General features: G+C 42.3%; 1 protein-coding gene across 2 annotated transcripts in view; it reads right to left on the bottom strand.

Moving 5' to 3' along the window:
• The window catches only part of syt8 (synaptotagmin VIII), a 69469-nt gene extending 47197 nt beyond the window's left edge, over positions 1–22272 (bottom strand). The window contains exons 1-2 of one of the 2 annotated variants that reach the window (XM_052029518.1): positions 22121–22272; positions 18912–18959 (exon numbers count right to left, since the gene is read on the bottom strand). The gene's annotated coding sequence lies outside the window, so the exon portion shown is untranslated. The remainder of the gene's footprint in view (positions 1–18911; positions 18960–22120) is intronic. The other variant, XM_052029517.1, reaches the window with a different exon arrangement.
• Positions 22273–26851: the final 4579 nt, after the last annotated feature.

Below are 26851 nucleotides of genomic sequence, written 5' to 3'. Positions count from 1 at the left end.
TGCTTAAGCCGGTCTCATGGTGTCAACTGGGAGGAGGCAAAGTTAGTGTTTTTGGGTCAATGACATTTCATGGTAGGTGATTGTTGGCCTCAGTGTTGAGGTTGTTTCTCCCTCCATGGATGTGCCTGGCCTGCTGAGCACTCATAGCATTTTTTGTTTTTGTTTCAGATTTTCAGCATCTTCCGCCTTTTGCTTTTCAGTCCCTAGTCAGTTCTGATGTAACTCAGTATACCCCTCTTCAGATGCTGTCTGACCTTTTGGGCTTTCCTGTTATTTTCCTTTATTTCAGATTTCTAGCAATTGCTGTGTCCTGTGGCTTGGTTTGAGCATGTAATTTTTTTTCCTTTCTCCCTTATTCTCCCTCTAGACAGAGTAACTGGCATTAACAAACTTTCTTCATCTACTTTCAATCAATACCTCTGTAAAATCTATTTTCTTTCAGTTTCCCATCCTGTCACGGACATTTCCTTTGTTCTCCCCACTGCTCCCCCTTATCTGCAACTTAAAATATGCCTGCGTCCTAAATGATTGCCGTTCTAAAAAGATTCATCAACCAGCTGTTTTGCTTTCCACATATACTTTCTGACCTGCTGAATATTTCCAGCCTTTTTTTTCAATTTGCATCAGTGTTCTTTTGCTTTTTGATAACAAGTAATATTTAATATTGATATAAGAGAGAGGGAAACGTAGGTTGGTGGGATGAAATGTGAGGGCAGGGGGGACCTATAATTTTGATATAACTAGCAAGTATGAGACTCCTTTCTTCACTAATTTGGTGGAAATATTGACCTGCAAGTAACAAATAGACATTGATATCTATGACTGCCTTGGTATATTCTTACAGACTGCAAAGAGCATAGATGCAATATTAGATATCATAAATAGAAAGTATCACAAATAGTTGATTTGCAGTTGGCAAAAAGTGAGTAAAGCTATCCTTCTGAAGCCCTTGAAACCGAATCTATTGAAAGCTAAAAGCAAGTGGGCATGTAAAGCTCTGCTATAATGCCAGATGAACTTGATTCATCAGCATTGAGGGTTGTTATGATATCAGTCTGCTCTGAACTTTTCTGATTTGTTGGCAATTTCTTGTATTTTTCCCCTCAATCATGACTGTGTGCTGCATTGAGGTAATTCCTCAGTGACAAATGGAAGGACTACTTTCAATCAGAGGTATGTTACAACAGCTCTGAACAAAAGCATTAGCAGAGAGAGGAAAACAATTTTTCAAGTCAATGATCTTTCAACAGAACTGGAAAAGTGAGATAACAAGCGTGTTTTAAGTTGAAGAGAGGGGGAGGGTTGGAGTTAACAAAGGAAATGTCTGTGATAGGGTAGAGACTAAGAGAATCCCAAGTGACACAAGTTCTTGACGTTGCCTTAGAGAGGGTGACATATGTTTGTTAATCACAATTGATCAACATGGGAGAGCCTAAATAGAAGGAGATGACTTAGGGCAGTGGAGAGAGAAAAAACAATGCTAGAACTGAAATGCAGAACGCAACAACTGCTAGAAATCTGAAATTAAAGTGAATGCTGGAAATAGCTTATCAGGTAACATTTGTGAGGAAAGAAATCTTGAGATAATGTTACAGGTAGATAACTATACATCAGAACTAGCCAGGATTCCCCTGGTCTTTTTTGAACAATCACAAGACAAGGGAGCAGAAGCAGGCCATTCGGCCCATCGAGTCTGCTCCAAGGAAAAGGGAAAAAAAGAAATGAGAAATGGGGAATGGAGGGGGGAAACAAAAAAAACCTATTCTAATCCCCATTTCTGACCTTATCCCCATATCCCTTGATACCCTGACTATTTAGATATCTATCTATCTCCTCCTTGAACGCCCCCACTGATCTGGCCTCCACTGCTGTACGTGGCAAGGAGTTCCACAAATTCACCACCCTCTGGCTAAAGAAATTTCTCTTCATCTCTGTTTTGAAACTGTACCCTCTAATTCTAAGATTGTGCCCTCTGGTCCTGGACTCACCCACCAAGGGAAACAGCCTAGCCACATCTACTCTGTCCTTTCCTATCAACATTTTAAATGTCGCTATGAGGTCCCCTCTCATTCTTCTGTACTCCAGTGAGTACAGTCCAAGAGCCGACAAATGCTCCACATACGTAAGCCCTTTCATTCCTGGAATCATCCTCGTAAATCTCCTCTGAACCCTCTCCAACGTCAGCACATCCTTCCTAAGATGTGGGGCCCAAAACTGCGCACAATATTCCAAATGAGGCCTCACTAGTGCCCCGTAGAGCCTCATCAACACTTCCTTACTTTTATACACTATACCTCTCGAAATGAATGCCAACATAGTATTCGCTTTCTTTACCACCAATCCAACCTGGTGGTTAACCTTTAAGGTATCCTGCACGAGTACCCCCAAGTCCCTTTGTACTTCCGTACTTCGAATTTTCTCTCCTTCTAGATAATAATCTGCTTGCTTATTTCTGCTTCCAAAGTGTACAACTTAACATCTTATACAAAAGACAAGATTTACACTGCAGCACTCCCTCAGCACTGCACAAGTGTCAGCCTAGATTATGTATTCATCTCTTCAGAGTAGGTCTTGAACCCACAATTTTCTGGCTCAGTGTTGAGGAAGCTTCCAATGAGACTAGATTGACCGATTAAGGGATGCGTGAAGGAACGCAGACAGGTAAAGCTAAGATTGAATAAAAGGCTTTGCTCATTTGCATTACTGTCCTCTTCTAGTTCTGATTTCATTATTAATGAAATAGAGAAATAGTCCAGCTCACAGACATGGCAATTAGCTTGTCAAGAGCTCTAGACAATAAACACAGAGCATTCAAAATACAACTAGAATAGGATGCAAATCACCCTCAAAACAGTTGTTGCTCATGACAACTGTTGCCATGACAGCGGGAGCTGGGTTAAATGTATGCTGGATTTCAGAACTCCTGAGTATTCATGATACGACAGTTTTGATCACTATTAATTACTAAAGTAATTTGTTACTGAGGGTGAAGAGTTGGCTGGGACCTTTAACTATTTTACCAGTTACAGACCAAATATTTGCCTCATTTCAGGAAAGATACTAAGCGGAGGCACAAGAAATTCTGCAGACACTGGAATCTGGAACACAAAATCTCGACCCAAAACGTCAACTGTTTATTTCTCTCCATAGATGCTGCCTGACCTGCTAAGATACTAAACGGGAAGGATTTAAGGCAAACTTCAGTTGCTATCATCTTATTGGTACCACCTCTCTCCCAACAATCCACTGATAAATCTGTGCTCCTTCAACCTCAGTCTCTTGATCATTCCCCAGATCTAATTCCCCCCCTACTGGCAGCCATCACTTGAACTGCGGTTCCATCTCTCTACCTTCCCTTCTTAATGTTGGTCCTTCAAACCTGCTTTTGTGACCAAACTTTTATCTTTACTAATATGTTGTGGGGCTTGGTATCAAAGAATTGCCATATGCTTTCACGGAAGCTCTTCAAATTCATTCTAAAATGACTGAGATAGGTGGAGCTACCACTGTTTCCAGCCATTCTGGACTTCTGAATATCCACCCACTTTGTACACACCTGATTAAACATCCAGCAATTCCTTTAACATAATAAAAAAAAGTTTCCAGAACAGTCAAATACTGAAACACTGCTGAGCAACACGGGACATGGTAAGAAAAAAGGATAATAAAAATAGATTGAAACTGGGATATTGACAGAGCTTGAGATAATTCAAAAATCGGCTTCAGGATTCCACAGGAAAAGATTTAATAAACCAGAGAATAGTTGTGATGTTACATGGGCAAGGAATTACATGGACGTAACCAGTACATTTGAGCACCACCCAATGGTTACCATGGTTTAGTTGAGAAGCAGATTACTTTGCCTCTTGCATTTCATAAATGGTTTAAATATTTCTCTGACTGATTTTCCAATGTTTGCTACATTTCCTAAATTCTTTCCAAGGCTATGAGTCATAGCTGAATTGCTCCCTCCTGTTGTCTCGGTATTGTTGAGAACTGGCACTAAACTCTACACAGGGATTAAATGAGCACTTGGGGCAATGTAAGTTTTAAGACAGTCAACTCAAACTAAAGAAGAAATCCAGCTTCCCCAAATCTAACTGCCAAGTCTAGAATTAAGTCATAAACTTGGATGGATCCAGGTTCAAGTCCCAATCAATAATTGTCTGCTGATCATATCACTATAACATCTGCAATTGATCATAGCACCCATGAGATAGTGAGGAAAAATCAGCACATAACAAAATTCTACAAATCCTATTAATCTTAAACAAAAATATTCAACAAATCATGCAGCAATTGCTAAGAGAACAAAATTTGACATTTTGGATTTAGATATTCAGAAATATCAGAAATAACCTATCAGGACTCCAGTTGTTGATTAATCAATATTATGGGAGAAGTGGATTAAATTCAATTAAGATGCCACAGTGGTTGAATAACATGCCAGAGCTCACTATCTGGATCCATGAGCAGAATGTCAATTGGAGGCAGCAGAGTACACTGGAGTCCATACGAATCAGCACTTTGAAATGAGTCGGAGAGAAAAATGGGAAATCCTAATTTGACATAAATTTGATGAAGCAGTCAGCATGCCTAGACTTGACCACTCCAAGCAGCCTGGTCATTCATTTAATAGTTCTTTCATATCCACGTCAGATCCAAGTGCAATATGTCAATCCTATGCCTGTTTTTACAGCATACGAACTAAACAGTTAATGAGAGCTAGCTCCATTAATTAAAAAAAAAGCTTGTTTTTCTTTGCTTTCAAGTCCAAAATATCATGACATAATCTACGTCAATACCCACCATCAGGTCATTTTCCTGATGTTGTTTCAACAAAAATAGCACATGGCTCTGCCTCCTCCGCACAAAGATAAAGGATTTGGTTAACATTAATGCTAATTCATAGACAGTGCGACTAATAATTTTCACTTAAAACTAGAGTTTGAAAAATTCTAATTTTTTTTACAATTAACACTGCTCTTAGATGTTAAAGCACTTTTGATTGGACTTCAGCATCACCACAGAAACATAATAAATATCACGGTTGTGAAAAGATCATTGGGAGCTCATTCCTCATACTTTAAGTCTCTCATTGTGACATGCTATCATATATTGAACTTTCATAACGAACACCTGAAAATTTTGACCATGTTGTTTGGCTAGTCAAGAGGGCAGACAGCCCAGCTGAATTGATAACCAGGCAATACTCTTGGCTGGTAGGCAAATAACCCAGTAGACGGGGAAGTTTTTAGTGAGGGCAAGCTACCAGGGGTTTGAGAAGAACTCAAGATTCATGGACAGATAACAGGTGGCCCAGAAGCACCTGAACTCAGATTTTCAAGAGCAGCCAGGCGAGGATGCACTTGGCAGGCAGATGGGTGAGAGCATTCCTCCAGTGAACTAGCGAAGAAATGTTACCAAACAGGCCAGCAACAACTCAGGGTGGGTAGAATGGCATCACCAGAGCACTGATGGGTGAAGCAAACTGGGAAGTTCTCAGACTGTGAGCTGACAAACAGGAAGGTTATAGGTAGGATGGGATGCATTTAGTTGTATTTGTGTGAAAGAATTTGAGTGGAGGTACTAATAAATACCTAGAATGAACCAGTGTGTCAGTGGGTTGAGAACTCTTATGGAAAGCTTAGCAACTAGGATTGGCTGAGCTGGCTGCTCGCAAACACTTGAAGTGAGGAGGCAAGTGACACACAAGCCAAGAATTTCTCATCAGTCATTTCAACAGATCTTCCAATCATCTATCAAATCTTCAGCACATGATCCATGGAAGCCCAGAGAAAACAACACCTAGATGCCTTACAAGAAGATTGTCCACATGGAACACATGGGCAGCTCTGTGACACTGGAGGTAGTGCAGCTGTCTCACACCTGTAGGATCCCAGGTTCGATCCTGAGTTCCAGTCTGTCTGTGTGGAGTTTTCAAGTTCTCCCTATAACTCTGTGGGTCTCCCACGGACCCTCCAGTTTCTTCCCACATCCCAGAGACGTGCTGGTTGTTAGGGTAATTGGAGTCTGCAAATTACCCTTAATGTAGGCTGAGAAAATTGGGTAATGGGTTTGTGTGAGAGAATAGGTCACAGGGAAATTAGCGGAGGAAACCGATTGCTCTGGACGTTAGCACAGACTTGATGAACCAAATGGTCTCCTTCTATGTTACATGAAAATAAGAAATGAAAAACTATATTGAAATTCACTTCCCCTGTATTAAGATTCGGCACTGATCTTGATGACTGTTGTTGAGAAGGACCTGAACAGGGAAAGATGGGCAAGCATATGTTTGGAGTAAGCAGAGAAGCTAAGAGCCATTTAGGGCAAAAACACTGTCTCAGAGGCTGGACAGGCAAGATGGCAAAATGAGTTTGTGGGAATACCTCCTCAATGAACCTACTGATAGTAATTGTCAGAACTGAATTTCCCTATACTTGTATTAGAAACCTATGGGTAACAATCATCTGCATTCTTCGTTATGTCAACTCCATTCATGAAGTTGTCTCTGTTCCCTTCTTATGTCTAAAATTTTATACTTTCCTGCATTAAATGTTATCTGCCATTCTTCCATCCATTAAGTTTATTGTCCAACTCATCCTTAATATAGTACATTGATCCTCTATTTTCACTTCTTCTGTTAGTCAAATGTAACAACCTTGCATTTCTAAATCCAGGTGATATACATGACTTAGAAATAGCACTCAGCTCTAACAACCACACCCTGATGTAACTCCGAATGAATCCACACTGTCTCTTATTCCTAGGAGTTCCCCGAATCTCCAAATATTTGGGTTCAATTCACAGTTGTATTTCATTCACAGCAACTTAATCAAAAACGCTTTGGAAGTTGGGCCACATCAGATCATCCATGCTGACTGCTGTAATTAGGTTACCATCTTATAGTTGATCCTCACCTTGATAATCATGACATTGTGTTTCATGAAGCATAGGCATAGCTGATAGGCTTTTAGTTGGCTGCCCTACCAGGAATAGTCATCAACAAAGCAAACTAGAATTTACTATTGGTGACACAAGAGACTGCAGATGCTAGAATCTGGAGTAACACACAAAGTGCTGGAGGAACTCAACGGGTCAGGCAGCATCGGTGGAGGGAAATGGACAGTTGGCATTTTAGGACGAGACTATTCATCTGAACTGGTGTGTTAGAATTTACTATTGATAGCTTCACCACATTTATTCTGATCCAATGGAATGTAGCCTGTTTCAGAACTTTTGGATTTGTGACATGCTAATAAAAAGTGCCAGAGTCATTGTCTTTTTCAAACTATGGTTTACAGAACTTACGGCAGCCCTGTTTGGAAAGTGGTGGTGATGGTAAGGATGAGGGTGGGGTGGGAGGGGTTAGTGTTGAGTAAGATGTTACATTGTGGGGAGGTGGCAGTGGCAGTGGCCAGGATTGCTGAAATCTCTGCCAGTTGGATCATGGCTGCAATCCAAATGTTGGGAACAAGGTCGTAGAATACAGTTGAATGTAAGTGCCAACTATAGCCACTCCTCATAGAAAGTTCCCAAGCAGTTTAGTGATACCATAGGGGAAGAATGCATTCAACCAACAAGACAGAAAACAGTAGCATTAGAAGGAGTAGGGTAAAAGAACTTACCCCCTAAGAGACAACAGCTGAGGCTTTAACGTCAACAGCATATAAGAGAAGCTGAGGTGGGATGATCCCTGTGGACTTGTAACCAACAGTACAGATTGGATAATGTTTGTAACATGAATACAATCTGTACCATTGGTAACACGTTCTAAAAATATTACGGTTAAATAATGCTGTGATACAAATGATTATAGCAACACCTTTTCAGTTGACCTTGTTGATTTATGATGAATTATGCTTTATTTCTGAGAATCATAAAAAACCTTTTTGAGCCCTAAGGTGACTCTAGGGGTTAACAGTTCATTCTAATGATAGGACACCTTTGTTGTCTCTAGACCTGACTATTTCAACTTTCTCCTGGCAGCTTCCCATTTTGTACCTGATGTAAATGACTTCATCCAAAATGCTGCTAGCCATTGCCCTCTTTACCCCTTAGTCAAATGCTCACCGACCAACATTAGCTCCTAGTCCAAGAATGCATTAGTTTTCATACTACTCTGTGATCTTACCTCTCCATATCTCGGTTTCAATTCTCCCATTTTGTTGAGGTCCTCCATTTCTGCTCTCTTGCTTATTCCTGGTGTTAGCTGTAGTGCCACTGGCAGTGATATCTTCAGTTTTCCTGACCCTCAGCACTGGAGCTCACTCTCTAAACTTAATTGAATCTGTTGTTCTTCCTTCTCCTTTAGAAGGTTCCCTAAAACCTTGATTTTGACCAAGCTTTTTGTCATCTGTTCCAATACCTCCTAATGTGGACCATCACATTTTCTTTGCTAACCCTTCTGTGTTGAAGGTAATATAAAGATTCAACTTGTGATTATTGGATGAGTAGGTTTCAGCAGAACAAAGTTTGAGGAATTAAGTTATTGGAGGGTGCATGAATGGAGAAGATTATAAAGATAGGGAAGGCCAAGACCATAAAGGCATTTGAACATGGGGTTGAGACTTAGGAGCCAAATCCAATGTAGGTCAACATAACAGGGAAGATGGATGAGTGGCACCTGGTACAGTGTAGGATAAGAGCTGTAGAATTTTGAATGAGCTGAAATTTACAGAGGTTGAAGATTAGGAGGGTAGGTATTGGAACTGTAAAGCCTACAAGTGACAGAAGAACAGATCAAAGTTTCAGTGCAGATGAGAGTGGCATGAAAAGAGATGGGAATGTTTTGTAGAAGGGAATACATAGTACCTTGTGATGGAGGTTTGGTGCTGAAAGCTCATTTCTGGGTTAAAGAGAACTGCAAAGTTATGAATCTGAGGTACTGGCAAATAGCATAGAAAGTGTATCACAGGAGAAGATGATATCGTTTGTGGCTTTTATTAGAGTTGTTCCAGGGATGAAAACAACTGGAGACTTTCAAGTATGGAGCTACATAAACAATGAGCCCAGGTTTCAGAACAATTGCATTACCAAGGAAGGAGAAGTTGAAAATTAAGATAAGACAAGATAAGATTTCTTTATTAGTCACATGTATATTGAAACACACAGTGAAATACACCTTTTGCATAGAGTGTTCTGGGGGAAGCCCGCAAGTGTCACCGTGCTTCCAGAGGCAACATAGCGTGCTCACAACTTCCTAACCTGTACGTCTTTGGAATGTGGGAGGAAACCGGAGCACCCTGACGAAAACTACACAGACACGAGGAGAATGTACAAACTCCTTACAGACAGTGGCTGGAATTGAATGCGGGTCACTGGAACTGTAATAGCGTTATGCTAACCGCTACACTACCGTGCCTGCCCAATTAATTATAGTTTATAAGGACATAGGAGTCAGGGTTAGGTATTTTGAAGAGAAAGGTTTTGAAAGGATTGGGCAACAGTCCAGCGGAAACAAGACTGTTACGAAATCGGCTAGCATGGGGTCCACAAAGCAAATTAGCCCTTAGTAATTTATTGGAACAGTGATCATGAATTCAAAGGACAGTCTTAAAGACGAGATTATCTCAGGAGACAAATAGAAGAGTCTTGAACATCTCATTCAGGCAAGGTATTGCAGAGGCTGTTGAGATCCACATATGTTGGACTTGATTTACCCAGTCACTCTGGTAACCAAAAGGAGCAAAAAAACACACTCAAGATAATTTAATGAGATCCCATGATCCTGAGTCCACCTTGAGAAAAGTGGTAGAACTGGATTCCACTGTAACTTTCAAAAGGAACTGGATAAATAATTGAAGGGAAAAATTGAGTAAAATTTGGGGAAAGAGTACATTTGTTGGACTAATTGGATAACTCTAATGCAGAAATAATGCAGTTACATTGGTCTGGACTGAGGTGAAGGAATCACAGCCAGTCCTGATCCCTCCACCCAATGTTCACATGTAACTTTCCAATTGGTTCATTGGATCAGAAGAGAAGATTCTCAACAATTTTCCATCAGCTTATCTCAGTAATCCTGAACACCATGGTAACACTTCTTCCATTAGTGGATTTGTTATCTCTGCACATGTCAAGGATCACCCAGAACTCTTCTAGTTGATGTAGATTGACTTTATCAACGATCTGAGCCATTCATCATGGGAGTCGTCTTTAAGTAACTTTTATTAAGAAAATTGCCTGCTGGTTTCTACAAGCTGTAACTTGGATAAAAATAAACACCATTCCCAACCCTCCCACACCATTACTCTATTGCAAAAATTTGTCCTGCCGTTTTTCTTGTCCCTCCTAAATTATATCACACAGTAGCTCATCAATTCATACTTGACAGGGTGTGATCCTCTGAATGACTCTTTCAGTTTCTCGGTGTCTACCTCTGCATTCTTTTAAAATGACTCATTCCACCAACTAAAATCTTCAGCTGGGTGTGTTTCTTCTACAAGAAATAGATTATATGGCAGTTACTGAACTAACCACCATATACTCTTTCCATTGCTGATAATATTGTAACCAGATGTGATGCATATTGGGAAAGTATTGTATGATAAATTCAAAGGCATAGTACAATGTTATTAAACTCTGACATGCCATGATTTAATTAAATTATTCAACTGCTTCAGGAGTTGCTTTAGCTGCCTGCAATTCCAGGCAGTCACTAGACTTTCATATATTTTATGAACTAAGCAGTGAGCTAATAGTATAAATGGTAAATACATAATTTACTTTTTTGTAAATTAAGATGAATTAGAGATCCTGCATGAATGCTGCTGTCATGGAACATTGTCATGGGATAGCAGGAAATTGTTTGGATTTCAATGAAAACAACACAAACACAAAATGTCAGTTCACTGAGTTAAACTGACTAATTTCATGAAGTGCAGATCAGGTTCTCTTCTTAAAGACAGTGAATACATACATGAAGTCACATGGAAGACTATATCATAAACACAATAAGGGATATTATTATTCTCTCCCCGGCCTAGACGTTCTAACACATAATGTAACAACCATCTGAGCAAATCACTAAAATGTCATTGCCAACTGATTGTTTTACATAATCGGGCACCTACAGCTTTCCATCACAAAGTTCAGGTGTCTGGGTCCTCCATGTATGTATTGCCGCAACTTGTGAAGGTAGCTATATTACCATGCAATGGTATGGGATGTCTCTTCCCCAAAATTCAATTGCATATGCTTGGTCCACAGATGAACTGAATATCATGAGGAAATAGACCTTTGTTAGATGCTGATTACAGGCAAGAGCCCCTTTAGGTTAAAAGAAAATGGATTTCTCACTTTCATCCCTCTATCACCTTCATTCAGTTGCAAATCTGATGCCACAACACATATGAATCCTGATGCACATCCAATCACAACCACCTCCACTCACTAGTCTTGTCCCCCAACACCTCCTGCTACATCCCGATTCTCAACCATTAAGTTCTTCATTCCCCAACTGATGCCTTAACACTTTCCCAACCAGCACTTCACCCAGAAACAACCTTCCCCCAAATCCCATGACTGGCAACTCATACCTGCAGCCCACCCATTCACCTCTGCTCACTCTGTCATTTCCTTGGCCCTTGAACTAGTTATATGTGCAAAGTCTGTTCAATTGCAATTGACCCCTTAGGCATCATCATGTAACAGAAATTTGCATTGAAAGATCCTTATAATGAAGCATGAACTGACCTGACATAAACCACATCCAACCACCTTTCCTAGTGCAGTAGAACTTCTCGCCTCTGGGTTGTACCAACACAACTAGATATTGGGCACCTTCATTCTATTGCAACACCGATTCCCATCCAATCAGAACCACCCGCACTCACTAGTCTTGACCCTGCACATCTCATGCTTATATCCTATCTCCTAACCATCAAATTCTCCATCCCCCAACTGACCAATGCCCCAAACTTTTCCCAACCTGCACTTCTCCCAAAAAACAACGCCAGGTGCTCAGGTTTCCTTTCACATCCCAAAGATGTGCAGGTTGGTAGGTTAATAGTCTGCTGTAACTTGACCTTGTATGTAGATGAGTAGTAGAGTCCGGGGGAAGTTGATGGGAATGAGGCGGGGGAATGAAAATATGATCAGTGTAGGATTAGCAGAATTGGGTACTTCATGGTCAGTACAGACCTGGTGGGCAGAAGCCTGTTTCTGTGTTGCATGACTCGATGACTCTACCAGTTAGGGTCTACCATGGGAAGGCATTCCATAGCACTCAATTTCTCTCTCTGTACTCTAGCATGGCATCACCTAATGTTGAAACATGGCCCAATAAAGCATTGGATATAACTCATCAGTACCCTTGAATTTAAGATAAATGATTTTGCCAAAGCAAGAGCCAAGTTTGGACATTGAAAATCCTGATTGGTTAAATGCTTCAATTTCAACACTATTAGAGGGAAATAAGACCCATTGGAAAATCCCTTACCCAGGACTTCAGTCTTGTCACCAGCCAAGTATTTTGTTTAGTACATCCAGAGCAATGAGGTGGTCCCTATTGGTACATCAGTAATTTAATGCTCCTGGGGCTGTTATTATTATTCCAGTGGGGTGGAGTTCCCCTTCCAATAATACCACCAGCATCCTGGCTCATTTACTTGGGTTGGGATCATTAAAGCTGCAAGATGGATATGAGACTCATCAGCAGAGGGAGCAAAATCCTGCTGGTGCTGCTGTGGGACTGTGACCACAGCAGCAGTTGTGATGTAACTCTCTTAAAGTTTCACACTGGCGATCGGACCAAGTGTCCCACTAAAATCCATAGCCAAGGTCAAAGGTATTTGTGGCTAAGTATTGGAAGCAAAATGGAAGGATATGAAACAAGTTCCTCAAGTCCCTTTCTACAGGTGCATCTTAGGACTGTTACTGCAACTTCCCTGGAGCCTACAATGACCCTTTCCATGATGGGTCTGGGAAGCAGCAGTAAAACAAGATGGAGGAAACCTACATGAAGCCACGTCCCCATGCTTCCAGGGAGTTCACTCCCCACAACCCCTTCCCACTATTTACATGTGTGAGATGGAAAGAAGTTACAACAGCAGTGAGGAAAGGGATGAGGACATCAATAGTGGGCAGCTTAGGAGATATGGCAGATATTTTCCTTCGATCTCTACCAGTTCCCCATAATATTGTGTGGGATCATGAAAGATCCCAGGGCTACCCAGGGCACCAAAGCTCAAGTCAAGAGGGCATGGCTTTAAGGTTATGGGTGGGAGGTTCAGGGGAGATGTCAGGGGGAGGTTTTTCACCCAGAGAGTGGTTGGTGCATGGAATGCACTACCTGGGGTGGTGGTGGAGGCAGATACATTGGACAGGCTCAAGAGTTTGTTGGATAGGCACATGGAGGAATGTGAGATAAGAGGGATATGCGGGAGGAAAGGGTTAGATAGTGTGAGGGTGGTTTGATGGATGGCACAACATGGTGGGCCGAAGGGCCTGTTTTGTGCCGTATGGTTCTATGGTTCTAAGACAATCTAACCAAATAACTCAAACAGGCACTGTGATTGAATAGTAAAAGCTGCAGCTATGCCAGCAGTGTAGGGAGGTACCAGCAGACTGAGTGGTTGGGGTTTACTTAACTGCTGAGATAAAAGTGATTTCAAGATACACAAACATACACTTAAATTATGTTGCATGGAATTTGAGAATTAGCAAGTAGTAGAATTCAATTTATTCTTTCCTAGGACCACAAATACTGGACCCCACATTCTTTCCTTCAAGCTGCAAACTTTTAAACCCTGAGCACTACTAACTTCACCTTCGCTTCTACTCTTTCTGTCTTTACATTGTGGACTTTGAGCCTCACCTCGTTTTCGCAAAAGCAACATGTCCCTGCCCTTTCTAAACAGGACTTATTGAACAGTGGTATAATTTGTTACAAAAACAAACACATTTCTGCACCAAAAAGCTGTGGTTTATGGAAGCCTATTAAGCACAATTCTCTCAGCCAGTAATTTGAATTTTCCAATTGATTCTACCTGTTTTCCCTCTATATTTACCAAGCCCATTTACTTTCCGTGACTCCCTCCACCAAATAATACAAGTTTGAAATCCAAGGATAATTTGAAAATATTAAAAAACAACTGATTGAAGCTTATCAGATATTATTCAGTATCATATTGTTCTAATATCATTTTCCTTCTGTTAAGCAAATATTTTCTCCTTACATTTCATTGATGGAAAATGACATAGTGCTTATTATAGGGTACTGTCTTACATTTCCAATTAAGTTTCTGCTGGGCATGAGCTCAAAACAGAATTTGCTCCCGATCCTGTACTGACAGACTCTCAAAAAGCTACAGAACAGTTAGGATGCAAAGTTCTGCACAATATCGTGGGCTGAAGAGAGTGTTCCTGTGCCGTATTGTTCGATGTTCTATGTTCAAAGTATTCTTCTGGGACAGCAAGAAGGCACTCCTCTTAAGTGAGGTTGAGGCACTCTGGTTGTAGTCCCTCTGCTCGACCCGCTGAGTTCCTCCAGCAGTTTGTTTTTTGTACACTGTTGGAGTAGTTTTAATTTGCATCTGATCTATATTAAGTGGGACCTGAGGAGAATTGATGTTAACATCATGGCCACTTGCACTAAGTACACGTTATAGCAGCTTCTGCCCACTGTATTCTGCTTTAGAAATTCAATTCTTTTGTATGAGCTACAATATATTCCTACCCCATCTCTAAAACAAAGGGAATTCAGTTGTATAGCCCCTGAAATAGTGTGGGGATTGCAATGAAATTAGCCTACATCCATTGCCTCTTCTGTATGAAACATGCAAACTCCGTGCTGCCTTTTATTTATTTGATTCCTGAGTGGAGCCAGCATGAATAATGCTGTGCATTGGCTTTTCACTCCACCAGAAAGCTCAATTTCCGGTATCACTTAAAGCCAGCCTACACTACAAAACCCAGTCTGCACTTAATAGCGGAGGGGTGGGAGGAAGGGTGGGAGTAGAGGGGACTCTGAAACTCATTCAAACAGATCAAGATTAAAGAATGGAACAATTTGCAAAACAGTGGCTCGATGATATCTGGTAATGCACTTGTTATGCAAAGTAGGAGAGATATCCCGTGTCCACAACAGGCTTGGAAGTTTACATCTGCAAAAGGAGTGAGAGAAAACAGTTGTGGCCAGCAGTGCCAAGTGTCAAATCCTAGGACATGGATGAAGTATCATAAGAAGTTCAATGACCTCACACACGTGATAAAATGTTCAGTGAATGCATTTTCAAATCCCATTTCCCACTGAATTCACTAATAGCGTCAGACACTTCTCAATGCACAGCAGAGCTCTCTGCAACAATCTTTGTCAATCAGGACCTACACCTAACATTGTTATGCATCACCACACCCTTGTACATTTAGCATTTATGCCCCACACTTAATTGGTTGCAAAAACTTCCAGTTTCAACTATGTCTCACCTCCAAGCAGAAGCCGCCCAACATTTGAGTGTTGCATTGAGCATGTGAGCTGCACATGCTCTTGCAACCACACAGGCTACTGCCATCTGGACTGTAGTCATTGGCGTGCAAATGGGCTTGCAAAATGACAGAGCAATCCATCAATCAGTTCACCAAAATACAACTAGGTTTCCTAAAACATTGCCATGGGGTAAATGGTCGTGCAATCATGGTGCATTAACTTCCTGTCCTCTCTCATGTTGACAAGGTTCACAATTCAGCACTGCCATTTACCGGTGCACATGCTGTTACCTGTTAACCAGTCAACCTAAAACTTTGGCACTCATGGTAGGTAATAAGGTATATTCTACAACCAGAAGCAGCTCATCATCCTCTGAGACCATCCACAATCTCCTCCTGTGAAAATCAGTTATCTTCCAGCCATGCTGCCGCCACAAGGAGAGGATGTTTTGGAGGCACTGAGTCACGAAAGGGCAAGAGTGGAATGAGGGAATATATAAACTGATTAATTTGTTTTCTTATGCAGCTTATCAGGCTTTGATATATAAGTTTGGTTTAGGATACTTATTTTGTGTTGGCTTTTTTTTTGCATGGGAAAATAATGACAGTCGGGGATGGTTAGCTGTGGACTGATGGTGAAAGGGTAATTGGGGCTATGTTTATTGTGGTTGAATGCGTTGATCAAGGATGGAGCAGTCAGAAGGTGGCTGGTTCGGTTGCTTTCTCCTTTCCTCCTCTTCATCTGTTCATTGTATGGGTGACAAAAGCTGATGCTGCACGATGACAAGGTCATGCAACAAACCACCATGAATCTTGACTCCTGCTCTGCCAATTTGGTCGAAGAGGTAGAATCATTGTTTCAGCACACCAGTGGTGACATTTTGTTTGGCAGCATTAGTTGCATCTACTACCTGTTGCCCACTATGTGGGTTACACATGAAATTTAAAAGTCTTAAGCCATAGGGTCAGCAGATATTCATTCTCATTCAGTAGCCACCCTTTGTTTCATTGTGGTGTTCCACTGAAGAATCATGCAGCAAGTATTGACCTGCATGATGCTAATGGATCTGGTGACACACCAGCTGGATGTTGAGGGTGTTTAATCTCTTTCAGTTGTGCTTTATTTTAGAGCTGACATGTAGTATGCACAAATTAGCAGGCATACAGTCAATGGCACCTTGCACCCACTGACTGTGGAAAGAGGGATTGAATTTCAATCAGCTCTCTTCTAATTCATCAAATATCAGTGTGCTTTGCTATAGAGGTGGATGTTAAAGTTTGAGAGATTCCAAACATCACCAGCTTTAGCCTGGAAGGAGCCAAATGCGTCAAGTTCATCAGTAAGTCAGCTTTCCAGCAGTTGACAATATGGTCTTTCTCTGAGCTAAAGTTGCAGATGTGACCTAAGGAGGTGCAGAAAGTTGTCCCTATTGACATACAAATAGCTTACATATCCTTCCTTTCTCAGGCTTCAGGTAGAAGAATTGCCCCTGAACTCATGTTTTTCTCCATCTCCTTCTCCCTCTGCCAGCCGTCTGTCCTGGTCTGCAAGCCCTCTGCTCATTCTCACAGGTATGCTGTATTTTGAAGGGAATGCCTACCAATGGCCCAAGTTTTGGAGTAATCGGTTTGTATAGAAATTTAGTGAAGAGTCCTTTAACATTTCCTATGACACTTCCTGTAGACCTTTGCAACTTAAACCATCTAGGGGATACACCAAACACTTGTATGATTGTAGCAAAAGCCAGGAGAGATCAACCAGCAATTAATCTGCAAGTAATTGATGATCCTTTTGAATAGTGGGAAAATGGCATCATCCTTGTTGTTAAATGCATGCTCACTGTGTGATGTATAGTTACAGCTTTGAGCTCCAAACTGGCAACACTGGCATCAAATATATGTTGCACACTGATTGCAACAATCTACTTGCTCTGCATGCATCAAGTCGATGCTGGCTGTGCTTGTGTTAATGCTCTCATCAATGTAGTGCATGGTGGGATTTACCCCACAGCTGTTCATAAGTTTTGTGGACATTATTTTAGTGGTTGAAAAGGAACAAGCTAAACATGGCTATTCAGGATCTGAATATCTCACGGGAATGTTAGAACTTTGGTTCATCTATCAGCTGCTTTTCTCAGAAAATATTAACACTCAACAAAAAAATTAAAAACGTAACCATGTTATACATTCAGCAATGAGTGATAACAATAAGCAACAGATAGAAAAACCTTAAAAGCATCTTTTGATGGAAGAATTCAGTGGTACCTATCCTCTTTGACAACACATCCCTTTTGCCTCCACAGGTGTTGCTTGACCCACAGAGTTCTTCCAGCAGTTTATTTTTTGCCACCTATTCTCTTACTTGGTTTGCAGATGTGAGCATGTCAAATTTTGTTGTAATAAAGTGTTAAAACCCGAGGGCAGAAATTATGGTGAGCATATTTTCACACAGCTCATTCAGATGTCTTTACCATAATCAAAACCAATTTTATTCTTCTGCATATCGCAGGCTCTCTTTGTGGTTAGTATTAGTGGCTCTCCTACTCATTTCCCAATGCATATCTGTAGCTCTCTCTTTCCCTGTTTGTATTAGTGATTTTCTCTCTCTCTCTCTCTCTCTCTCTCAGAACTTCACTCTCTCTTTATGTCCATGTGTACATCTGTGACTTTCTCTGTTCCTTTATGCATTAGTGATTCTCTCTCTGTCTGTATCCGTGGTTCTCTCATTCTCTCTCTAATATCATAAAACCAAAGAAAGGTACAACACAGAAATAGGCCTTTTGCCCACGCTGACCACGCTAAGCATCAAGTACACACTTCTATGTTATTCCTACCCTAACCCATTTTATGCTGCCTACACTCCCATCAACTCTGCCCTCACTCACTCCCTGATTCTCACAAGGGGTAAGTTGCAGCAGCCAATTAATTTTTAGGAAACTGAAACCCCTGGAGGAAATCCATGCAGCCACAGGGAGAACATCCAAACTGTGCAGACAGCATCAGAGGTCAGGAATGAACCTGGTTGCTGGAGCTGTGAAGTAGCAGGTCTACTAACTACTCCACTGTGCTACCCTGAAATTGTCTTACAAGTGTAAATATCCCATCTTGTGACCATTGCACATAGTGGGTAAACCAAAATTGCCATAATTGATATGCTGAAACTCAATGAAAAACTGAGTCTGTTAAGTAATAATGCTTTGATTAGTAAAATAGAACTAGAAACACTGTTTATGGTTTTGTTAAAACATCAAGATTATTTTCTCATGCTAATATTTGTATAATTATTTATTATGCAGTTATGTTACAAAAGAAAGCCTGGATCTTACAACTTTCACAGGCTGGAAGAATACTTTACAAGAAAAAGTTTGAAGTAGATCAGGCAAGTTTAATTATTAACAAAATACATACTAACCATCTGCACAGATCATACTGTACACAGAAGGGTTGGGTTGAGTGTGTGGCAGGAACTATGAACTCACCTTGGAGCTCTCTCTTCTAATGTTTGTGAAAAGAATTCTCAGTGAGGCCTGTGGAACAAGGAATTCCAGAATACTACTGTAGTTTCTAGTACAGAAAACGATGAAGAATCTTACACTTTGAATTACTGCAGTTCCTCTATCAGCTTTGAAAATAAAAGTAACTGCAAATGCAATAAATCTGAAATAAAAATGGAAAGTGCCGTATGTATTTATATGCGTATCTCTAAAGTGGACAGTATCACTTAAAGCCAACCTATACTACCATAACCCAGTCTGCACCTCTGAATGTGGTGGAGAGGGAGTGCAAATGGATCTGAAACTCATTCGGACAGATAAAGATTGGAGAATGGAACAAATTGCAAAAAAGATGTGGCACCACATTGTCTGTTAGCGCAGTTAAGATAGGAGTGATGTCCTATATCCACAGCAGGCCAGGAGAAAATGGACGCATTTTCTTTTATATCTCCTAAAGTTAAATATTTTAAAATTGGATATTGCAGCACACATATGACAAGGTGTCTCAATTCAGTATTTTGTCTAAGGATTGGTATAATTTTGTCACAGATAAAAAAGGTTTAAATACCAGCATCATTAAAAATTCAGATTCACCTGTATGGTCCACCATTAATCCACCCATTCCAAGCAAATGATTAGAACATAGAACAGTACAAGAACAGGCCCTTCAGCCCATGATGTTGTGCCAAACTAATTAAACTAGTAATTAAACATCTAACTAAACTAATCCATTCTGCCTACACAATGTTCATATGGCTCCATTCTCCCCACATTCATGTGCCTATCTAAAAGCCTCTTAAATGCCTCGATCGTATTTGCCTCCACCACCGCCTCTGGCAGCACATTCTAGGCACAAGATTGTGTTGCCAAATACATCTAAATTAATTGCCAGTTTGCAAAACCAGATATAGAGCCCAAAATAATAAAAAACAGAATGCTGGAAGGAGTCAGTGGGTCAAGCAGCATCTGTGGAGGCAAAAGGTGTGAGAATCTTTCCTCTTCCCTCTCATGCAGGGTCTTGACCTGAAACATCAACATACATCTCTTGCCTGCACAGATGCTGCTTCACCCACTGACTTCTTCCAGCATTCTGTTTGTTGTTCCAGATTCCAGCATCTGTCCCCACAGTAACTTATGGATATCACTATTCCCATTTTCTGTCACAACTTTCCCTCTGCAACGTTATCATGTGCTACATGCTAGCGAGTATAGAAACTGGAGAACAGGTCAGATGAATGTGTGGCCAAAGAAATGGTATAGCAGGGAAAGCTTTAGATTTCTGGATAACTGGGACTGTTTCTGGGGAGGGTGGAACCCGTACAAGGTGAACAGGTTGCACCTGAACTGGAATGGACCCAACGTCCTTGCAGGGAGGTTTGCTAGTGTTGTTGGAGAGGATTGAAACTAAGTTGGGAAAGTAATGGGACAAAAAGTAGATGTTCAGTAAAGGGATCAAGTCTAAAAGGAAAACTAAGTCAACCCACTAGGCAAAGCATTCATTGGTATGATAAGGCACGTGGGAGATATGCAAAACCAAACTGCATTTATTTTCATGCAAGGAGAATGTGTAGTAAGGCAGATGAACCAAGAGTTTTAATTATGACATGGGAATATAATATTGTTGCAATCACAGAGATATTGTGGAAAGGAGGGAGGACTGACAAATCAACATTCCAAAGTATACAATTCTCAGGCATAACAAGAGGGTGGTATAAAAGAGGAGGTGGCATTGCAACATTAATTAAGGAATTCATTATTGCAGTAATGAGGGAGGATCTCTGAAAAGACTTTTCAAATAAGGCCAAATGTTATAGACCTTAAAAACAAAAAGGGGGCAAATACTTTGCTGGTGGTATACGCTAGGCCTCTTAATAGTCAGAAGAAGATGGAGGAGCAGATACAGTATGTAGGGAAATCACAGAGAATGTAAATTAATAGGGTTATAGGAGCAGGGCATTTAAACTGTTCCACTATTGACTGGGATGGCTTTACTGTGAAAAGCTTAGGTGAGGTGGAATTTTTGAAGCGCCTCCAGTTGAGCTTTTTGAGACAGTAGGTAGAAAAGAATTAGAGAAGGGCAGTCCTGGACCAAAGCTCAGGGGATGTAGCTAGGCAAATGGCTGGAGTGTCAGTGAAGAGTATTTTGGAGACAGTGACCACAACACTGTAAGTTTCAAAGCAGTTATAAAAAAGATAAGGATGGATTGCATATTAAGGTCTTGAGTTGAAGGAACAGTCCACTTAGCTCCTCGAGCATATTCTACTGTTTAATAAGATGATGGCTGATCTGATTACAACCTCATTTTCACAATCAAGTCTACCTCCAGTAAACTTTCAGTCCCTTGCTTTTCAAAAATCTAACTACTTCTGCCCTAAAAATATTCAAAGACTCTGCTTCCTCTGCCCCTTGAAAGTTCCAAAGACTCATGATGTTCTGAGAGGAAACAAAATCAACTCACCTCTGTCATAAATGGGCAATTGTTTATTTTTTAACAGTGATGCCTGGTTAAAGATCCTCCACAAGAGGAAACATCCTCTCCACATCCATTCTGTCAAAACCCCTCAGGATCTTAGAACCATAAGATCTAAGTATGCAGCAAAAAACAGGCTTTGCTTTTGCGAGAGGTGTCTGAGTTTCCATCCTCTCCCCCTCCTTCACCTGATGTGTGTGCAGATATGTTGGCATTAGAAAAATTCACACCTAGCTTCAATGGCTGTCAATACACACTCTGGGCTCACACAAATTATCTCCCAAATGCCACCAGCTCTACAAGACTACCTGGAACTACAAAAGGAGACTGTATAAAGTTAGACCAGGCTAGTTCTACAATTTGATTCAGTGCTGCTATGCTAGGGAGGAGAAATATGGGCAGGATTTCCGCTCCCAATAGCTATCAACTGCACAGGGCTACAGTGTCGTGACCTCCATGATCAAAAAGCAATATTATGAAAGCTCTCCAATCAGGAATATGTAGGCCAATATGATCCTGAAAGACAGCTATCGCCAGAGTAATGAGAACACAGTGAAACACAAAGGCAGCAAATTAAGGTTAAAAACAGAAAGAGAACATACCAAACAACGCTAACTGCAAGGTTACTATGAGACATTGCTCCTAACTACCACTAAAAACATTTTGGCTGTTTTGTTGCTTAGTGCTTAAATGAAGTAATAAACAAAGTTTGAAGCAACTCACTTTTCTTTCATGGAGGATGTCAGGAAATCAGTCATTAAACCCAGATATGATCCTTGTACCTCTACCTTGCTGCTGCTTGTTCCTTCATTGTTTCTGATCTTTTAGTTCACCTGCCCTTTTATGAAAACCACAGGTTGTGAAAGACGCCAGACTAGCTTTTCTTCTTGTAATATGGAGAAGTATAATGCTCAAAGCTGGCCACACCTATATGACAAAAATGTACCTGCACCACAAAGGGAACACCCACAATCATAAAGTATGTTGGCCTTTTGGAATTCCTGTCCCTGCCCCCACACAGCTGGTCACAGGAAACATTCCACTGGCTTACTTACATGGAAAAGCAACCTCTGCAATTTGGTCAGACACAAATGTACTTAAAATAAATTTAGTCCACACAACCCCTCGGTGATTTATGCGCAAAATCCGTGGAATAACTTTAAAAGACCACTTGGTGTCTCACAACATGGAGTTTCTCACTGACAATCTGTCCCATCTAACTGTTATTAACAATTTGAAGAAAATGAGCTCTGTTTTAGTTTAGAAGTACTTAATATCTTTCCAATAATTCACCGAGTTAATGTTTTTGTAATGTGGATCATACTCTTAGAAACTAGGAAAGCCTTAATATTAAATCTATCCTCCACAACGAGCATGAGATCAGTGAGGTGGAGACTGACACAACCACCATGTGTATATGACCTCTGCCATTTTAAGGCAATAGGTCATGTGTCGTGCCATTTTTTAAAATTTCAAAATAAAAAATACATACAGGAATAAACAATGCAAAACCTTTACATTCGTGGACCATGCATTCAGTAGTGATAACTTATTTTTTAAAACAATAGCACCATTGCCATTCATGTGGCGCCCTGGAGAAATACACCATTACAATATTTAAGGGGCTTACCCACCCAGTTCAGCCCTCCATGTGCAGTAGCGGAAGGAGCCTAGACTGTGGTCTTTCCCCACTGAGCCCGTTGGCTGCACCGAGCTTCAGTGCGTCCCCGTGACAGCAGCATTCCCTTACAGACATCTTGCTGTGCCGGGAGACCAACATGTTTCGGGCAGACCAAAGAGCGTCTTTCACCAAGTTGATGATCTTCCAGCAGCAGTTGATGTTGGTCTCAGTGTGTGTCCCAGGGAACAGCCTATACATCAGAGTGTTCTCTGTTATGCAGCTGCTGGGGATGAACCGTGACAAGGACTTTTGCATCATTCTCCACACCCTCTTCACAAACCCACAGTCTGTAAAGAGGTGGGCGACCATCTCATCCTCAACACAGTCATCCCAGGGGCAGCATGCATTGGGAGTGATGTTCCAACCATGCAGGAAGGATCTAACTGGGAGGGCCCCTCTCACTGCCAGCCGAGCGAGGTCTCGGTGCTTGTTGGTGAGTTCTGGCGATGATGCGTTCTGCCAGATGGTCTGGACAATCTACTCAGGGAACCAGCCCACAACTTCCATTGAGTATTTATCCTGCAGTATCCACAGGATGTTCCATGCTGACCACTGCCTGATGGACTTGTGGTCAAAGGTGTTGGTCTGGAAGAACTTTTCCCCGAAGGACAGGTAGTGTGGCAACGTCCAGCTGACTGAGGCATTGCGTGGCAACAGGGTCAGACCCATCCTTTGCAACACCGGGGACAGGTAGAACCTCAGCACACAGTGACACTTGGGGCCCACGTACTTTGGTTCCACACACAGCCTGATGCAGCCACACACAAAGGTGGTCATCAGGGTGAGGGTGACATTGGGTACACTTTTGCCCCCATTGTCCAGGGACTTGTGCATTACGGCCCATTGGACTCTTTCCAACTTGGATACCCAGATAAACCGGAAAATTTCACGGGTAATTTCCAAGCCAGAAGGGCGGAGACTGGCCACACCTGCTCCAAGTACAGCAGCCCCGAGAGCACCTCACACCTGATGACCAACTTCTTCCCAGTTATTGAGAGGGAGCGCTGTTCCCACAGTCCCAGTTTCTTCTTAACCTTCCCAACCCACTCCAGCCAATTCTTGTTACACATCTCGGCCCCTCCGATCCAGATCCCCAGCACCTTCAGGTAGTCAGACCTCACCATGAAGGGGACATTAGATCAATCAGGCCAGATGCCGAAGAGCATGGCGTTGTTCTTCTTGCGGTTGACTCTGGCCCCTGATGCCAACCCAAACTGGTTGCAGATGCTGATCAATCTGCGAAATGACCGTGGATCTGAGCAGAAAACGGTGACATCATCCATGTACAGGGAGGTTTTCACCTGGGTGCCTCCACTGCCTGGCAACATCACCTCTCTTATGCTCTCGTCCTTCCTGATGGATTCGGCAAAGGCTTCTACACAACACATAAACAAGACAGGGGAGAGTGGACAACCCCTCCTGACTCCAGACTTGATAGGGAAGCTATCTGTTTCCCACGCATTGATTTAGACTGCACTATGGATGTCTGTGCAGAGCAGTTGGATCCATTTCCTGATTCCCTCCTCAAACCCCATTTTGGAGTGCACGTCTATTGTGTACATGTGTGATATCCTGTTGAAGGCCTTCTCCTGGTCCAAGCTGACCAGGCAGGCATCCACCCCACTGTCCTACACATAGGTGACGGTCTCCCTAAGCAGCTCAAGGCTGTCAAAGATCTTCCTGCCAGGCACAGCACAGGTTTGGTCTGAGTGAATCACCTGTCCCAGAGCAGACTTGACCCTGTTGGCGATGGCCTTGGACAGGACCTTATAATCTACATTCAACAGTGAGATGGGTCTCCAACCCTCTTTAGCCAGAGGGTGGTGAGCCTGTGGAATTCATTGCCACGGACGGCTGTGGAGGCCAAGTAATGGGGTATATTTAAAGCAGAGGCTGATAGGTTCTTGATTAGTAAGGGCGTCAAAGGTTACTGGGAGAAGGCAGGAGAATGGTGTTGAGAGGGAAAAATAAATCAGCCACGATCGAATGGCAGAGCAGACTTGAAGGGCCAAATGGCCTAATTCTGCTCCTGTGTCTTATGGTCCATTCCTGATGTCATACCTCTCCCCCTTCTGCTTGTAGATGAGGGTAATGATGCCCTTCTTCATGGATTCTGTCATGCTGCCAGCCAGAAGCATAGCATCGTACACTTCCAGCAGGTCCGAACCCATCCAGTTCCACAGAGCTGAGCACAACCCAGCCAGTAAGCCATCGCTTCCGGGAGTTTTATTCAAATCAAAGGAATGGATGGAGCCAAGATCAGTGGTTGGTCCAGACTCTCCTGCTTGCTGTTGTCTAACACCTCAGTAAGTTCAGGGAGGCTGAGCTGTCTGTGGCCTTTCTGCCATACAGACTAGCATAGAAGGAACAGCAAATCCCTGACATGTCCATCTTTGAGGATATTACTGAGCTGTCCCCTTCCTTAAGGCTATGGATCACTGAGCTCCCCCTGTGTACCTTTTGGAAGATGAAGTGTGAGCATATCTCATCCTGCTCCACGGAGCAGACTCTGGATCAGAAGATGATCTTGGAGGATTCTGAGGCAAAGAGCTGGGCTTGCCAGCTTTTCACCTCTCGGAGTTCACATCCACGCTCTTTGACTGCAAAAGGAGAAGTTGCCGCAAGTCTGTCTGGGGTTGGCACAATTCCTTCTGACTCTGTGTTGCTTTATTTGAGGATGAAGAACCCCTTGATGTTCTCCTTGGTCACTTCCCACCGGTCCACAGGGGAGTCAAAGAGGGTTTTCACGGTTCTCCAACCTATATAATCCCTCTTTAGTTCCTCAAAGTACTCTGGGGTCCGCAGCTTGTCATTCAACTTCCACGGCCCCCTGCCTGCATTCTGATCCTCCTGTAGTTGACAGGAGGCTCGAAGGAGGCAGTGGTCAGTGAAGAACACCGGCATGATGTCGATGGATCTGACCGTGACTGGCTCTGACATAAGAGGAAGTCTATCTAGGACCGGGCTGAGGAATCTGATCTCAACCAGGTGGGTTGTGGCTGTGCTCCACCTGCAGGGGGACTGAAGGCGTCGCGCAACTTGGCATCTTTAACTGTTTCCATCAGGAGTCTGGAGGTGCTGTCCAGTCTGCTGTCGGCACTGCCGGATTGTCCAGCCACATCAATGATGCAGTTGAAGTCACCAGCCAGAACAACTGACCAGGACGTCACCAGCAGCAATGGGAGCTGCTGGAGGACAGCCAGCTACTCACTCCGCATGGGCGAAGCATACACGTTAATCAGCCAGAGCGGAGTGTTATGGTACATTATGCCTACTGAAAGGAAACACCCACAAACCACCTCTTTGACTTCGGTGATTGAGAAGTTGCCTCCCCGCAGCAGAATCCCCAGGCCGGAAGCGCATCATTGCCCCCTTACCACACAGTCAACCCATGGGACCATCATCACGACCATTTCCGATAGCCACAGAGGTGCAGCAGTCCACATTCTTGCAGGAAAGGCATATCTGCTTTGACCTTGGTGAGGAACTGCAAGGCGTTAACACATCGCGCGGTACACTTCACACTGCACACATTCAGCGATGACAATTTAATCTCCAAGGCTATTTTGGAATTCAGTCACAATCACACAGTCCATTGTCAGTTGTCCTGGGCTCTCATGCCCACAGCTTTGGTGAACTGCATCACCGATTTTGAGCTCAGATACTGGGAGCGGTCTCCCCTGGGTGTGGGGTCCTTTGTGGTAAAGCTGGTGGTGTCGCTGGGGGGAGATCAGTTTGTATTCCTGTTCTTGTCTCTGACCATTCTGTTCCCT

The sequence above is a fragment of the Pristis pectinata genome, chromosome 14, assembly GCF_009764475.1.
Source record: "Pristis pectinata isolate sPriPec2 chromosome 14, sPriPec2.1.pri, whole genome shotgun sequence".
Classification (NCBI taxonomy): domain Eukaryota; kingdom Metazoa; phylum Chordata; class Chondrichthyes; order Rhinopristiformes; family Pristidae; genus Pristis; species Pristis pectinata.
This window is presented reverse-complemented; position numbering and strand designations above follow the sequence as displayed.